The sequence below is a fragment of the Physeter macrocephalus genome, chromosome 9, assembly GCF_002837175.3.
Source record: "Physeter macrocephalus isolate SW-GA chromosome 9, ASM283717v5, whole genome shotgun sequence".
NCBI lineage: Eukaryota > Metazoa > Chordata > Mammalia > Artiodactyla > Physeteridae > Physeter > Physeter macrocephalus.
Window position 1 is genome coordinate 103,447,798 of NC_041222.1, and position 18,464 is coordinate 103,466,261.

General features: G+C 38.0%; 1 protein-coding gene across 1 annotated transcript in view; it reads right to left on the bottom strand.

Annotated features, from left to right (window-relative positions):
* The window catches only part of GALNTL6 (polypeptide N-acetylgalactosaminyltransferase like 6), a 1,282,336-nt gene that overhangs the window by 603,811 nt on the left and 660,061 nt on the right, over positions 1 to 18,464 (bottom strand). The gene's annotated exons all lie outside the window — the stretch shown is intronic.

Here is an 18,464-nt window from a genome sequence, read left to right on the forward strand (position 1 = left end):
ATGTTAAAAAAAAAAAAAGAAGAGCAAGGCTGCAGGGACCTTCTTCTGCATAAAAGAAGGAGAAGCATCCTGAGCACAAGTGGAGGGATGGAGGCCAGGCCACTCTTCCATCACTGTGAGCAACAAGGCTCAGTGTTCAGATACCAGTGCAGCTCAGGCTGTGCTGCTAACAGTGGGAAGTTGATGTGGTTCTCCTACGACTATCTATTTTTTCTATGTAAAAACTAAGTTGATGGCAGGAGGATTAAGTGGGCAAGAACCAGCGATTTAAGGAAAGAATAGAAAGTATGAGATTATTTTCTCACTAAGAGGGATTGGTGCAGTAAATTGGTGGAGCCACTCTGGAACAGTATGGAGGTTCCTTAAAAAATTAAAAATAGAGTTATCGTATGATCCAGCAATCCCATTCCTGGGCGTATATCTGAAGAAAACTAATTCAAAAAGATGCATGCACCCCAATGTTCACTGCAGCACTATTCACAATAGCCAAGACATGGAAGCAACCTAAGAGTCCATCAACAGAGGAATGGATAAAGAAGATGTGGTACATATATACAATGGAATATTACTCAGCCATAAAAAAGAATGAAGCAATGCCATTTTCAGCAACATAGATGGACTTGGAATTCTTATACTAAAGGAAGTATGACAGACAGAGAAAGACAAATATATGATATTACTTACATGTAAAATCTAAAAAAAAATTGTACAAATGAACTTATTTACAAAACAGAAACAGACTCATAGACATAGAAAACAAACTTCTGGCTACCAAAGGGGAAACGGGGGAGGGAGGGATAAATTCGGAGTTGGGATTAATAGATACACATGACTATATATAAAATAGATAAACAATAAGTTCCTACTGCATAGCACAGGGAACTATATTCAATATTTTATAATAAACTATATGGGAAAAGAATCTGAAAAGAATGTGTGTATGTGTGTGTGTACATACATACACATACATATATATACACATACACACATACATGCATATATATATATGAATCACACCTGAAACTAACACAACATTGTAAATCAACTATATAAAAAAAAAGAGAGGGAAAGCGAATTTATTAGGTAAGTGAGGTCAGATTTCCTGGCATTGATAAGTTTATAGGATTATAACTATATGATGTCATTCCTAACCATTTCTGCCCAATTTAAGGTAATCCAAAGGGTCAAAAACAGTCCCACTTTTAAGCAGTTAGGAGGTCTGCCCTTCCCACTCCATGGTGAGTTGTAGAGAAACCCAAGACCAAATGAATTATGCCAGCTCCGATGGTTCTTAGACTTCCCAGAGTTTCAACCTAATCCTTTATTTAGAGAAGGCTAAAAAGGAACATCAATAATATTTGAACTTTTCTTAGTATTCTCTGGGTAGAGAATATAAAGGCCAGTAGAATACATGGATCTTAAATTCCTGAAATATTTGTCTGGTTCTTATTTTGAGAATGGAAATAAGTCTAGTTTAGAAATGTGAGTAAGCTCTGATGTGGTAAAACAGTGAACATTGTGTAAATTGGTTAAAGATGACAGAATGAAGACACCGAAGGCCACGTTACTGTCTAATGAAGTCTCATCTTCTGAATAACAAGCCACAGCAATGTGTTTAAGATCTGGGCTGCTGGATACAGCAAACTAATCTTCTGGACTTTGCCACTCACAGCATCACACAGAACTGCCAGAGCCTCCGTTTGTAGGTGCTGGATGAGGGATCTCTTTCTAAATTGAAGAATCAGTAACACTGGCTACCTTCTTCACTGTCCCTGGGAGAAAACAGCTACACATATGACTGGACTCATGAATAACAGGGCAGGGATTGGAGTAAAATCATTCCATCATTCATGTTTCAGGGAAAAAAAAAATCAATCCCACCTTTAAAACCTAACCTTGACATTGGACACTATTTCTTAAAATATCATCATTTATAATAATATCACCATAAGTTAATATGTTCTAATTGCAAAATCGATAACTTGCCATCTGAACTTTTGGAAGCCAAACTACTCCTAAGCCTAAGCCTGTCTTTAAAATAAATAAAATGCATTCCTTTCTAAAAATCTTGAACTATTTATGCAACCCTAGCCCTGGTAATAAAATAGTATGTGGACTTTACATGAAGCGTGGGTCCTGACCTGCATTAAGCAATATATACTTTCTTTGGTCTTTATCAGAAAAGAAAATCTATAAAATTTCTTATCTCTGTACTCAAGACGGCACAATGTATAGGACCATTTTCACTGAACTCTTGACAGTGGCCATAAATGCATTAGTATCTCCATATACTTCATAAAGCTATCATTTACATTTATATTATGCCATTTAAAAGATATTTCTTACCTTTTAATAATAAATTAAATAAGAATTAAATTAAATTAAATTAATAATTTAACAAACTTCCCTGCTAGTTTTAAGCCAGGTACATGCACACTGCGTTTTTATACCGTTACTCCTTCACCCCCTTCCCCAACTACAGGGAAATGTAAAATCGGGCCCTACCACAGACGCCAAACACACTGGCTATTTACGAAGGTGAATTAGACGTAAAAATACACGTAACACCTTTAAAATGGCAAAGCCACCCAGCTGAAGAGTGACGCTCGATTCAGGTCAGCCTTTTAGGGCAGGATGTGAGTGGGACATTGATATTTGAAGCAATAATTCTACAGGGGCCACTGCCAGCAGGCAGGGCAGAAAGAACATTTCTGTGAAATAGGGTCTCCAAGGTGGCCTCTTCTGTAAAACCTGTTCCTGTTCTTTGAACCACATATTTGACCTCTACCCTACCTTCCTTTCCATACCGCTATTTACAGCACATTCAGCACTATTTTGGCTTAATCTTACTCACAGTCTCCAAACTATAAGAGCCTTCATGTTGAAGCCTAGGTCCCACTCCTCTCTGTGTTTCCAGGACCTGGTGTCGAGAACCATGCAGAGTGTGTACCCAGTAAGTGTGGAATGAGTGAATTCAAAATGGCCCCCGCAGGCAAGACAGTATTGTTGAATGAAACAATAACAGGAAAACTGGAGATCACAATCACCCAGGAGCCAGTTAGAGAAATCCTGATCTGCACAAGGTACCGTGCACAGTGGCAAAACAATAGGCTTCTTCTTCTTTGGGAAGACAAAGGACTTCTCCCCAGGCTGGGTGTTGACACGTCCCTCAGGGCTATGAGATGCACGTTCTATCCAGCAAAGAGCAAGACTACGGCACAGCCCTCAATTCTCCCGTTTGTTACGGTAAAGCTCCATAGTTTTCATGATGAAGTTAGCTGGGTCCGCAAAGCCCATTCCCTCACTTCTAGCTTCACGTCCCAACACCCAGCCTGTCATATGAAGCCCTCTATTAACCCAGAACCTGCTGGCCTTTGCCCAGATTGGCATGAGCTCTCATGACCAAGCTTTCACATATGCTGCAAAATCTGCCTGGAATATACTACCGGGGGGGCCGTTTCATTTCATCCAACTAATTCCTATGAGTCCTTCACAATTGGGTCCGCTAATCTCTCCTCCTCTAGAATACATTTCTTGACCTTCCAGTCAGTTTAAAATGTCCCTTCCCTGATCTTCAGGGGTTCTCAAAGTATCTTTTTAGATTTTTCAGAAGAGGCATACATGGTTATTTACAGCCGTGGTTTTGGAGGCACATCTGAACTCAACTCCGAACTCCGCCAACTTAAAAATGTGTGACCTAATCTAAAAAAGAGTGGATATATGTACACGTATAACTGATTCACTTTGCTGTATGCCTGAAACTAACACAACATTGTAAATCAACCATACACCAATAAACATTTTTTTAAAACTGTGGCTTTCATCATGGTACCTCTTGTGTTTATTAACGGTGTACACAATTAAGAAGGTAATGCCTACGTCTTCGGGATAGTTTTAGAATAAAATGAGATTATGCATGTCAAACATACATAAGTATGGATAAATTCCTGGTACATAAGAATTCAAAATTTTAATGTACATTTCCTCCTCTTCTTTTGGTTTTTATTATGATACAATGTATTGTACTGTATTACAGTTTTAACTTATTTAATGTCTTCTACATTGAACTTGAGAGTGGGGATAATGTCTTATTTCCTTTTATATCCCAATGCTGAGTTCACTTGACACGTGACACTCAGTATGCTTCTGCTGATTTAATAAATGCATTAAAATAACAATGCCAAGCATACATTTAACCTTCTTCATCTCTTTTTCTAATATATGTTTTATACCTTGAGTGACAAAAAACTATTCACCATCTTCTATATGTATAACAAGGAAAATATGCACATACTTTCAAATAATTTACAATTCACTAAGGAAAGTATAAAAAGCTAGATATATTTAGCTCCTGACTAAATTATCATTTTATAAAAGCAGGGGAGAAGAAAGCAGGAACATCTAAGGAAATCTCTCAACCACCAGAGTTTTAGGAAAGAAAAAGTATTTATTTGATAAGGCCATCATTCCAGTTAGACAGAAGGCCCACAGAAGAATAAAACAAGTCAGCTTTTAAGTTTTATCTATTAATTGCTCTTTTTTTTTCCTACAAAGATGCCTTAGGCTAATAAATGTGTATGAGTGTGTGTGTGTGTGTGTGTGTGTGTGTTTGTGTTTGTCTGTCTGTCTATGGTTTAGTAAAAGAATATTTTACTTACCTTTTCTGGCAAGTGTGAAACATGAGACGGTTGAATGTATTTAGGTTTAGAATGTACTATTTTGAATAAATGACATGATAAAATTTTTTTCTCATCTGCTGTTTGTCTTTTTTTTTTTTTAATTCTAGGGTTGCTAAACTTAAAGTCATGGCAAGGTAAATCACACTCTTTAGAAACAGAAAACTTTTTCTTTTTTTTAACATCTTTATTGGAGCATAACTGCTTTACAATGGTGTGTTAGTTGCTGCTGTATACCAGAGTGAACCAGCTATAGGTATACATATATCCCCATATCCCCTCCCTCTTGCGTCTCCCTCCCACCCTCCCTATCCCACCCCTCTAGGTGGTCACAAAGCACCGAGCTGACCTCCCTGTGCTATGCAGACGCTTCACACAGCTATCTATCTTACATTTGGTAGTGTATATATGTCCATGCCATTCTCAGACTTTGGGTCCGTTCACCTCACTACAAATAACTCAATTTCATTTCTTTTTATGGCTAATATTCCATTATATATATGTGCCACATCTTCTTTATTCATTCATCTGTCAATGGACACTTAGGTTGCTTCCATGTCCTGGCTATTGTAAATGGTGCTACAATGAACCTTGTGGTACATGACTCTTTTAGAATTATGGTTTTCTCAGGGTATTTGCCCAGTAGTGGGATTGCTGGGTTGTATGGTAGTTCTATTTTTAGCTTTTTTAAGGTACCTCTGGGTTGTTTGTTTTTTTGATATTGAGCTGCATGAGCTGCTTGTAAATTTTGGAGATTAATCTTTTGTCAGTTGCTTCATTTGCAAATATTTTCTCCCATTCTGAGGGTTGTCTTTTGGTCTTGTTTATGGTTTCCTTTGCTGTGCAAAAGCTTTTAAGTTTCATTAGGTCCCGTTTGTTTATTTTTGTTTTTATTTCCATTGCTCTAGGAGCTGGGTCAAAAAGGATCTTGCTGTGATTTATGTCAAAGAGTGTTCTGCCCATGTTTTCCTGTAAGTTTCATAGTGTCTGGCCTTACATTTAGGTCATTCATCCATTTTGAGTTTATTTTTGTGTATGGTGTTAGGGAGTGTTCTAATTTCATTCTTTTATGTGTAGCTGTCCAGTTTTCCCAGCACCACTTACTGAACAGGCTGGCTTTTCTCCATTGTATATTCTTGCCTCCTTTATCAAAGATAAGGTGACAATATACGCGTGGGTTTATCTCTGGACTTTCTATCCTGTTCCATCGATCTATATTTCTGTTTTCGTGCCAGTACAATACTGTCTTGATTGCTGTAGCTTTGTAGTATAGTCTGAAGTCAGGGAGCCTGATTCCTCCAGCTCCGTTTTTCCTTCTCAAGATTTCTGTGGCTCTTCGGAGTCTTTTGTGTTTCCATATAAATTGTGTGGTTTTTTGTTCTAGTTCTGTGAAAAAAAAATGCCACTGTAGTTTGATAGGGATTGCATTGAATCTGTAGATTACTTTGGGTAGTATAGTCATTTTCACAATGTTGAAGGTAGGTTTATTCCTAGGTAGTTTATTCTTTTTGTTGCAGTGGTAAATAGGAGTGTTTCCTTAATTTCTCTTCCAGTTTTTTTTTGGTATCAGGGTGATGGTGGCCTTGTGGAATGAGTTTGGGAGTGTTCCTTCCTCTCCTATATTTTGGAAGAGTTTGAGAAGGATAGGTGTTAGCTCTTCTCTAAATGTTTCATAGAATTCGCCTGTGAAGCCATCTGGTCCTGGGCTTTTGTTTGTTGGAAACGTTTTAATTACAGTTTCAATTTCAGTGCTTGTGATGGGTCTGTTTATATTTTCTATTTTTTCCTGGTTCAGTCTCGGAAGGCTGTGCTTTTCTAAGAATTTGTCCATTTCTTCCACGTTGTCCATTTTATAGGCATATAGTTGCTTGCAGTAATCTCTCATGATCTTTTGTATTCCTGCAGTGTCAGTTGGTACTTCTCCTTTTTCATTTCTAATTCTGTTGATTTGAGTTTTCTCCTTTTTTTTTCTTGATGAGTCTGGCTAATGGTTTATCAATTTTGTTTATCTTCTCAAAGAACCAGCTTTTAGTTTTATTCATCTTTGCAACTGTTTCCTTCATTTCTTTTTCATTTATTTCTGATCTGATCTTTATGATTTCTTTCCTTCTGCTAAGTTTTGGGTTTTTTTGTTCTTCTTTCTCTAATTGTTTTAGGTGTAAGGTTAGTTTCAGAAACCTTCTTTTAATGGGCTACGTTTAGGCATAAATGAGCCCATTAAAATGAGCTGTAGCTACAGATGTTGCTACTTCAGTGATGAGGAACCAGTGAACAGGTGGTCCTGTCTTCTAATACCTCAAATAGGACAAACATTTCTATTCGGGACCAGTGCCCTGATTACAGGCTGGGGCTTCTTTGGTCTGAATACTGCTCATGTGGGTGATATTTTGAATTAATTGACTTTTTGGCTTTTCCTCCGATTGGTAGCCTAATGGCAGAGTTACAGCCACACCTCAGTTCTCAACCACATCTATCTTGAAGTCAAACTTCAAGACATCAAGAGTATCCTGGCTTGGAACCAAGCATGAAGTTTAGCAAGATGAATTGTTGGTACCCTTAGTTCATTTTCGTTCTAAGACTCTCCTAATAAATATGTTCAGAATTTAAGCACATGGAAGCTATTAAAGATTCAACTTGCTGATGTGACTGAATTCGGGAGGATTGGGGTGAAGTGTTTTCCCTAGCTCATTTCTCTAGCTAGCTGAAAAACCCCATGGAAAAATCGTTGATCATATTCCTATTCTCCTTCTCCTACTTTTTCAATAAGATTTTTCTATAATGGTTTGTCTTCTAGGACATACAACTCACACGATGGCACAGCAACTTTTGAAGGAATATTACAACTAAACTACCATTCTTAGTCTTCTTCGCCAGAAACAGCAAGGTTCAAGGCATAGATAGATCTGTATTTTACACCATGTGATTTGTAAAGTTGCAAACCGTATGGTGTAAAATAGATTTCTCAGCTTCAAAACAGGCTTTCCAGCTCGAAAACGACCAATTTACACAAAGCCATTTGCACTTCTTCAAGCTTCTAGACAGTGTGTCAGGGTCACAGCCATGGTCTTACCTTAGATAATTATTGGTAGTCACAGAGTTGGAAACGAGGGAATCGTGAAGTAGCACAACAACTACAGCACTTTTTATACCGGTGTCAACATGTGGACTGACAAATGGTGTTTTCTCCAGTTTGCTTTCTCAGAGAGTGTAGATGGTGAAATCACTTAAGGAATAAAAGATGGTTTGAACTAAGAAGACATAAACCTAAACGATCATCTAGCATTTCACAAATGGCATCCCAGCACTCAGATCAAGTGTGCTCGTCTTAGACTTCAATTTATATAAAATAGTTCTTCCACGTTTCTCTCTCCCTTGCTGTCTCCACGACCATTTCTTAATTCAGTGATTGTCTCTTACTGTTTCTTGCCTCAACTGAACCAGACTTCTAAATGGTACTGTCTCTCTAAAACCTGTTTTTCACAGAGTTGCCAGTGATCTGTCTACTCCAAAGTTGTTAAAGACTTAAACTGAAGTCCTGAAACTATAAAACTTCTAGAATAAAACATAGGGGGTAAGCTCCTTGACATTAGTCTTCGCAATGATTTTCTTAATTTGACACCAAAAGCAAAGGAAACAAAAGCAGAAACAAGTGGGAATACACCAAACTAAAAAAGCTACTGCACAGCAAGGAAACCAATAACAAAATGAAAAGGCAGTCTATGGAATGGGAGAAAATACTTATAAATCATATATCTGCTAAGGGGTTAATATCCAAAATATGTATTAAAAATGTGGGCAGAAGAACTGAATAGACATTTTTCCAAAGAAGACATACAAATAGCCAATAGGTACATGAAAAGGTGTTCATCATCACCAATCATTAGGGAAATGCAAATCAAAACCACAGTGAGGTATCTCCTCACACCTGTTAGGATGGCCATCATCAAAAAGAGAAGAGAAAGCAAATGTTGGCGAGGGTGTGGAGAAAAGGGAACCCTTGTACCCTGTTGGTGGGAATGTAAATTAGTGCAGCCCCTATGGAAAACAGTATGGAGGTTCCTCAAAAAATAGAACTACCATATGATCCAGCAATCCCATTTCTGGTTATCTATCCAAAGGAAATGAAAACAGGAACTCAAAGAGAAATCTATACTCCCACATTCACTGCAGTATTATTCACAATAGCCAAGATATGGAAACAACCAAAGTGTCCATCAATGGATGAATGGTATATATAAATATATATACATGTATATTTGTACACACACACACACCCACCCACACACACATGCACAAAATGGAGTATTATTCAGCCTTGAGAAAGTAGGAAATCCATTTCCATTTGTGACAACATGGACAGACTTTGAGGACATTATGCTAAGTGAAATAAGCCAGACATAGAAAGACAAATACTGTGTGGTACCACTTATGTATTTAATTTACTGATATATATGGATCATTACTGGTGATTTTTCCCTGCTTCATATTTCACAATGTTTAAAAGTTTTCTACTTTGAACATAGTACTACTTCATAATCAGGATAAAAAAAGACCAACACATATTTCTTAAAAGTAAAATATATGTCAGAAAACTGAAGTCATCAATAGATAAAGACTTAACTTCAAACAGGAGTTAGCCCTTTCTATGATTATAAAAAATGCCCTCAGTCAGGCACTATTAGGAAACAATACTTTACAAGGCTCCTTTGTGACAGCCTCTGCATTTGCTTTAATGTTACTGGTTGTTTCGCTCATTAAAAATAGGAAGGTTACTTTGAAATTCCCTGCCATCAATTGAAAGAACAAGTTTGCTGATTCTTAATGACAGAGACCACGTCATATTGATACTTATATCCCAAATGCCCAGCATAATGCTTAACTTACAGAAAAGTTTTGAAATCTAACTAGACTACATGGATGGATTGATTTTCTGGCTATGGTCTCACTCTGAAGCAGGTGGGGCATCTACTGAGGTGTGACATGACTAAAGAATGATCTTCAATACTGAGATGGAGTGTTTTCAACTTTTATGCTGAGTTGCTAAAGGTCAGAGAGAGTAAGGGATCTTTTAAATAACCTAAATACTTATTGGGCACCTTTGGGTTGTTAAAATACAACTAGCTGATTTCTAAACCCAATCAGAAAAGTGTAGTAGCTAAAATACCCCTGACAATTTTGGATATAAATAACGAGTAAATACCAGCTGTCCAGGACATTAAAACATATTTTAAAGCTACACTAATTAAAACAATGTGTTACTGACTGAAGGATGATAGTTCAGAAGGTAACCAATGTACATGGGGGTTATGTTATGGTAGTATCTGCAGTAAGTGGAGAAAAGATGAATAAATGATACTGGCCTAGCTGGCTAGCCAAAATAAATTTGGATCCTAACATCCGACCCTACATAAACATAAATTAGGATGGAAGAGATTTTTAATTGTTAAGAAACCATAAAATATGAGAAGAAAACTTGGAAAAATATTTTAGATCTTAGGATGGGAAGTCATTTCTAAATATGACTCAAAACCCCCAAACTGTTAAATATATTGATAAATTCAACTTAAAAGATAAATATTCATGCATTAACATCATTCAAATGACAAACTGATTAAAAATATTTTTAATTCATAGCATATGAGGGCCTAATGTTAAGACAAAAGCCCATGTAAATCAGTAAGAAAGAGATTAATAACATAACATTTTTAAATGAATTCAGTACATGAGTACCTGACAATTCATGTAAAATTAATATAATTGAATCCTAACAAAATATGCTCAACAAGACTAATATTAAGGGAAAGGTAAACTGAAACAACTTGGTACTTTTAAAAAGTCTATCTTCGTAAAGATCTCATCTTAACAGCTTGCTTCTTGAAGAGCTGTGAAAGTCAGGGCTGCCTTCTGTATTGCTCGTGGCTCTGAACATTGATTTTTCTAGGTGCTAAAGATATAGTAATAAAAAAATGCCATAAAATCCATATTTTTTGAGCCTAACCTCTAAAGGATCTGACACAACAAAAAGATCAGTATGTCTGATATACTGTATATTTGATAGTCATAACTACAAAGGAGAAAAATAAAGTTAGAAAAGGGGCTACTGATTGCTTTTTACATTTTTAAATAGGTGATAAGATAGGCCTCACTGAGATGGTAACGTTTAATAAAAGCCCTCCAAGAGACAGGAGGAAAGCCATGTGGATAACAGAAGAGAGCTCAAGGCAGAGCAAAGAGTAAGTGCAGATGCTCTGAGAAGTTTATTTGGCATATTAAGGGAATATCAAGGAGGCTGGTGTAACTAGTGTTGAATAAACTCACAGGAGATTATTACGAGGTACTGTCGGAGAGATACCAGGAGCAGAGAATGTCATCGATCATTGTAATGACTTTGCAAAGATGAGAGAACATATTAGGGTATGGAGAAATGGCTTACTCTACCCTTTATTTAAAAAGTATCACTTTGGGCATAAGGGGTCCAGGACAAAGCAGCAAGGTCATTTAGTCAGCTACAGGAATAATAATCCATGTGAGAGAGGACACAGCTTAGTCTAGGGAGATGGTGGTAGAGGTGAAAAGTCATGGTCCAATCTCAGATACAGTTTGAAAGTGAAGCTGACAGAATTCCTGACAAATCAAATATGGAACTAAAAGAGAGACACCTCATCAAAGAAGATGTACAGAAAGCAAATATGTATATGAAAAGATGTGTCACATCGTTATGTCATTGGGGGAATTACAAAGTAAAACAAGATACTACTATATGGCTATTATTAGAATGGCCAAAATTCAAAATACTGACAACACCAAAAGCTGACAAGGATGTGGAGCAACAGGAATTCTCCTTCACTGCTGATGGGAAGCAAAGTGGTACAGCCACCTTGGAAGACAGTTTGACTGTTTCTTGGTTTAAAACATGGATTAACCCTATGATCCAGCAATTGTGCTCCTTGGTATTTACCTTAAGGAGTTAAAAATATATGGTCACACAAAAACCTGCACATGGATATTTTTACCAGCTTTATTCATAATTGCCAAAACTTGGAAACTACCAAGATGCCCTTCAGTAGGTGAATGGACCAATAAAGTATGGTACATCTAAACAATGAACTATTATTCAGTGGTAAAAAGAAATGAGCTACCAAGCTATGAGACAACACGGAGGAACCTTATATATGTATTAAGTGAAAGACGCCAATCTGAAAAGGCTGCCTGCTGTAATTATTCCAACTCTATGACCTCTGGAAAAGGTAAAATTATCGACACAGTAAAACGGTCAGCAGTTGCAGAGGTCTATTTTGAGGAAGAAGGGATGAATTAGCAGAGCACGGGATTTTTAGGGAGTGAAACAATTCTGAATGATAGTATAATGATGAATATCATTGGTTATTGGTTATAATGCATGCCATTATACATTTGTCCAAACCCTCAGAATCCACAACACCAAGAGTGAACCGTAATGTCAACTCTGGATTGATAGTGACGTATCAGTGAAGGTTCATCGATTGAACAATGGTGCCCTCTGCTGCCAGATGCTGCTAATGAAGGAAGCTATGTGTGTTTGGGGGAAGAGAGTGGTATGGGATCTCTGCACTGCCTTCTCAATTCTGCTGTGAATCTAAAACTGCTCTAAAATTAAAATGTATTTTCAAAATGGAAGGGAGAAGTTAGAGATGAAATTATATTGTTTGAACTCAGCATTCAAGCACCGGACATGTGCAGAATTACTGAGAGAAATGAGACTGTGGAAGAAGGAGATTTTCTTCCCTGATCTGTGTATTTGCTTTGTTTGGATTGGTTTCGTTTGGTTTGGAAAAGGGAAGAACAGAATTCTGGGATTTGGATATATTAAATTTGAGATGCACATTAAAAAATCCAAGGAGAGATGTCGGCAATTGGAAATATAGCTCTGAAATCTAACAGACCTGTTAGGGCTGGGTATGAAAATTTGGAATCATTGAATATGCATAGTTTTTGAGCCATGAACTGGACGTGATCAATCAGGGAGTGAGTATAAATAAAAAGGGGAAGACACTCAATGACTGAGCATTGGAGAATGCTGAAAGGAAAAATTCAGGGAGAAAAGGAAGAACCAGCAAAGCACAGTGAAAAGTGAAACCAGTGAATTACCAGGCATGCAAGTACAGTAAGCGTGTCTGAAGTCAAAATTGAAAACTGAGTTTTCAGGATGATGGACTAATGTGTGCCCGGTGCTGCTGTCAGGTGAGATAAGACAAGGATGAGAACTGGCTACTGAATGAAGCAAGCGCGGGTCACCGTTGACTTTGACAAGAACGGTCTTTGTGGAGTGTTGGAGCAAAAATCTGATGGGACCAGGTTCAGGAAAATGGAAGAGAAGCTTTGATAAATTTTACTGTGATGGGGAGAGAGAAACTGATGGAAACTGGGAGAAGAAGTGTGAGCAAGAGAGGGTATTTAAAAATGGGGATTATAAAAGCATGTTGTTGTAGAGACGAGGCAATCCAGTTGGGAGGGATTTATCATAAGAAGAGTGAGGACAGATTTGCAGATAGAATGTCCCTGAGAGGTCAAAGGGAAGGGCTTAGCCTCAGTCAGGAGGAGGGATATCCATCTGTTGTCATAGAGGAGAAGGTGGGTTATGCGGGCACATACGTAGGTGGGTGGGTGGAGGTGAGAGCATGTGGAAATTCTTTTCTGGTTCCCTTGATTTTCTCAGTGAAGTAACAAGCAAGGCTATAGCCTGAGAGTGAGTGTGGGAAGGCAGAGCCACAGGGGAGGAGAGGAGAAGGTATAAAGTAGCGCTAAAGGGAACGGGAGAGTGATGGCTTGATGCCAGGCAACACCAATGTCCCATCTGAACTTAGCAATCATGAATTTAAAATGAGACATGTCAACATGGTTGGGAGGTTTTCTCTCGCCACTCTGAGCTGCACTGACAAAGGTGCAGAGTAAGCAAAAGCTGGATTTAAGAAGTGCTGGGGTTTTGTCAAGGGAATGTATTATTAATTGAGGGAAGTGGTTAAGAGTGTATAGAAAAGAAAATGCATAATGATGGGCCAAAGAACTGAAGGAGGGAAATATGTGAGTTTTGGAATATGATTGGGGTTAGTGGTTATGAAAAAGTATTAGGAACAATAAAAACTAGTGTATTTAAAATTTTTTATTTTTATTTTGGGGTAAGTATACAAACAACCCAATGATCATTGCAGCCCTGTTTACAACTGCCAATGCATGGAAGCAACCTAAGTGTCCATCAACAGATGAATGGATAAAGAAGATGTGGTACATATATACAGTGGAATACTACTCAGCCATAAAAAGGAATGAAATAATGCCATTTGCAGCAACATGGTTAGACCTGGAGATGATCATCCTAAGTGAAGTTAAGTCAGATGGAAAAAGACAAATACCACATGGTATCACTTATATGCAGAATCTAAAAAAAAAAAAGATACAAATGAACTTAATTACAACACAGAAACAGACTCACATACTTTGAGAATAAACTCTAGGTCTTAACGGGGTCCACGTATTACTGAAATTAGAGTACGATATGAGATGAGCTGGAGAGGAGGGGTTGATGGTTGAAGGTGAGGTTACCTGGGGTTTGCAGTTACAGATAATGGCGAGGTGTATACCAAAAGCATGGCCGTAAGAGTGAGTGGCTGAGGGCAAGTGGAGGTCAAGGTCACGTGGAGGACAGAGGTCAGGGAAATTAGAGACCAGGACATTAAAAGAAGTTTAAAAGACCATCCTTGCAGATATCAAAATTACTAGAACATCTGGCTGACATATTATCAAAGGCATGTCAGTCAATCAAAGCTAAAAGCTTTCAGCAAAGAAACAAGTGATTCCAGGGCCAAAGAAGACCACGATCAGTAGGGATGGTAGGAGCATCCCTAGATAATGTAACATTCAATGCTGAGGGCTTGCAGGGGTATGGAGGGAGAATGATCTAGAAGCAGGGTCTCTTGAGGATGGTGGCTCAGGTAGTTCTTTTCACAAAGGTTAGTGGGGGTGGTGGGTAGGAAGCAAAATACGCAATGCCAGCCTTCCTCTCATTTGCATACCTGTTATCCCATGGAAAACCAACTGGTTTTTATGGGAGTCCTGGGATTTAAACCAAGGTCTACAGGCAGCCGAAGAAGGACGTCCTACAAGATGTCACAGAATCCTAAAACCCAGAAATGACAGATCCTGGAAAATGTCAGATAAAGGTCTGTGTGATTTAGTATGATTGCCACATATACTATCCAGAGATCCAATCCTTTGAAGACTTTAGGCTTCAGTAGCAGAAAAAGTGGGATATGACTACTAAAAATGAGAAGAGATCTGGTTCCCTGGAACTGAGGAAGCCAGCTGAGGTCTTTGGCCAATGGGGTGAGAAGACAGATTTTGTTTGGGAAGCACAGCAAAGATGATCTTTTTTTACCTTTTGACTTGCCTTGGAATACTTTTGGGGTGAGAGGGAAGTCCTACCCTAGTTCTGTCCTCTTGTTTCCCATGATCTTATACCACTGATCTTCACAATTACACGGTTTCACATATTCACATCGCCTGACCTCCGAGATTTGAGTGGTGTGTCCTGCCCAAGGCAGAGGAAGCACTGACCCATTGTTGCATGTGTTTCAGAACTCGGCTTTTGCCTTCTTTGTTCCGTTGTAGGCACCGCGCTTTAATGACCTCAAGCAACCTTACAAGGCATTATGTTCAGCTAAAGAGACCAGACACACCAGAAGGCAAACTGTGATGTCACTGATATCAAAGGTCGGCACAGGTAACAGAAGTCACAGTAATGGTTACCCATGGGGAAGAGGGTGCATATGGACTGGAAAGTTACAAATGAAATATCTGGGCTGATGGAATTGCCCTTTTTTTGATTTGGGTTGTGGCCCCATGAGAGTATATATATATGTAAAGTCATAAATCTGTACAAAAAAGATTGGTGTAGTTTACTGTTTATAAATAGAGTGCTGCAAAAAATTTAAGTAGATAATAAAACCTGGGAGGTAGCACAGTAGAGCAGGTGGATGGCAAACAGACCACATAAAATGCACCCCCTTCTCATAACTCCCACATAAGACAAATAAGTACCAATGGGAAGAAAAATGGAGGAGCCTGGGGAAAACAAGCTGGAAGTTGATTATTGGGGGGAACAGGATAACAACTCTTCAGATACTTAAACAACAGCAAGAACACACGTGCTATGAGGAGGACAGAGGAAGCCTGTTGTTCCTTAGACTCTGGAATGGGGTGAAACCAATGGGAGGAACCCAGAAGAAAACAGCTTCACCTCTTACAAGGAAGGCTGTCATAAAAAACATGAACTGTCCCCAGATAAAGTGATTTTTCACTTGAGCATTGATTTTTAACAATTTTCTCCAAATAATCCTCAGAACTGTAAGTTGAATTTGTGAACGATGGGGACCCCTGTGGCTGAAGTGGGGTCTGGAGACATGTCTGCCTTCCCATCCCCAAATCACTTCTGGGGGGCACCCAAGAGCAGATGTCCAACTCTTTACTATAAAGTTGCAGGAGCGATTCAAACATCTGATTTGTCCTTGAACTAGATGGCTCTTAAAATCAATTTTATCTTCTATCCTACGAACTTAAGGCTTGAAGATTAAAGACCTTCGATTGTCAAAACATGGTGATTTGCAACATTCCTTTCTTTTCTGGTGTGTATTTGATATTGTATTAAAAGATGCTATAGCATTCTAATTCACGATGTGTGCCTTGAAGGGAATGGGCAAGGTAGAATTACGCATGATTTAAGAGCTTCTAGTAACTGTAGAGACATAACAGAAAGAGATTATCACTTACCTCCCTGGATAACTAAACACGTGGCAGATTAATAAAATGTCAATATGGAGGAAGGCTGGCAGGATCTCAGACCCACTGCCCCAGTTAAAGAGCCTGGTGCTATGGCATTGAACTCAAGGCTTTGTTACACAAACTGAAAGGAGACCTTCATTTCAAATGTGAAAAGATGGCAGGATAATCCTCAAGTCAAATGTCAAGTTTAGATGAAAACTTTGGTGCAGTATACTTTTACAGACAGTTCTTCAGACTCCGAAAGCATTTATTAAAAGCTCATACTTCTCTTATTTATAGCTTCATTTAAAAAAAGACTGGAATAGGATATTCGCTAGCTGTATCTTTAGACGATTTTCTGTCTAGGTTAAAAGAAAGCCACTAGTGATACCACGTATAAAATACTTAATACAGTGCATTGCAATGCAAATAATAATCATGAATGATATGTGTTCTTGGGTCTATGCTAGGCTCTGGGAAAAATCTTTTCTTCAAAGAGATTATATTTCAGTAGTGAGACCGACTCATTAGCATCATGATGGAATGTGATGGAGCTATAATGATCTCGTTCAGTCCCATGGCTTCAATTACCTACTTCTTGCCGATGGTCCCATTTTCTCTCTATTATAACTCTCACTCGTGAACGCCTCACAGATCCTACTGCAGAATTGCAAGTGTTGGAAAATTCTATCTGGATTTTCAGCAGCATCTTCAAGACAGCATTTCCGAACTAAGCTCATGCTCTTTCTTTCCCCATCTGCTCTTCAGGAAATTTGTTGATTTGTTGCTTGTTTTATTTCTTAGTTGATGAATGAAACTAGCAGACACCCAAGCCAGTCTGTGGGTACCAGAGAACCACCAAAGAGTTTTGAGCAGGGAGTGAATTTGAACTTAGGGCACAGATGAAATTCAAGGGTTTACAAAGTAGATATAGTTGTGGTAGAGATCCATCAGGAACTTCTAAAATAACTGATGAAATTTTAGTAAATGTCAGGGAACAAGAGGAGTTGCCTGATCCGAGGACTCAAGTAGTTAATTAAACGTTACTCTCACTGTATGAAGGAACAAATGTACAAAGTAAATATTTATTATACTTATAAAGGGTACTTGTAAAGATAGACCTTGCATATAGAGCTCTGTTATAACAAATAATGCTTAAAACAGGAACAGAACAACAAATAATTTGGAAGAAAAATATAACCGTGAAAAATAAAGATTGGGGAGTGAAACTCAGTGAAATTCAAGGTACTAAGTCATTGGTACAACTTGTCTCATAACGAGCTTGGCTCTATTATTTCAGAAAAATCTTATTACCAATAACTCATTTTTTTGTGTTTGATTGCAACTACTATCACTTGTTTGTGTGTGTGTGTGTGTATGTGTGTGTGGGTGTTTCCCTTCTGTTACTTTAGGTGTTTGCTGAAACAGGAAGGCAAATTGTTCTCAATGTTATTGAAGCAAGCAGGGGAAAAGAAAGAGCGAAATTTATTGCCCACCAAAAAAATCTTATGTCAGGAATTCCCTAGATTTCTTATATCTATCATTTAGTCTTTCAAGAGTACCCCCAAATTTAATTTATTTAATAATTCAAGCCTAAAGGAATATAGTCAGTAACTTAGCTCTAGTGCAAATATACTCAGTTTGAAGGTAGAAGGGTAATGTACCACTATCCTTCACTTGTAGAGACATCTAATTGGTGGTAGGTAACTGCTGTGACCTTATCACTTTTTGACCAGACTCGGACACTTTTGAAAGTATAGAGGCATGCCTAATTATGTCAGGCAAGTTAAACCAGCCCTCTCCAGGCAAACAGGAACCTGTCACCCTATAATTAATGCATTTCCAGACTACTATCAGTATTATATTTGAATCACAAAATAATAAAGGATATAGAAGAATCTAAGAAAATATTCTAGGAAATATATAGTTAGTATACTTTGCATATATTATTATAAGCTATAATATATTAAGAGTTGAGAGATAATAGACTAAACC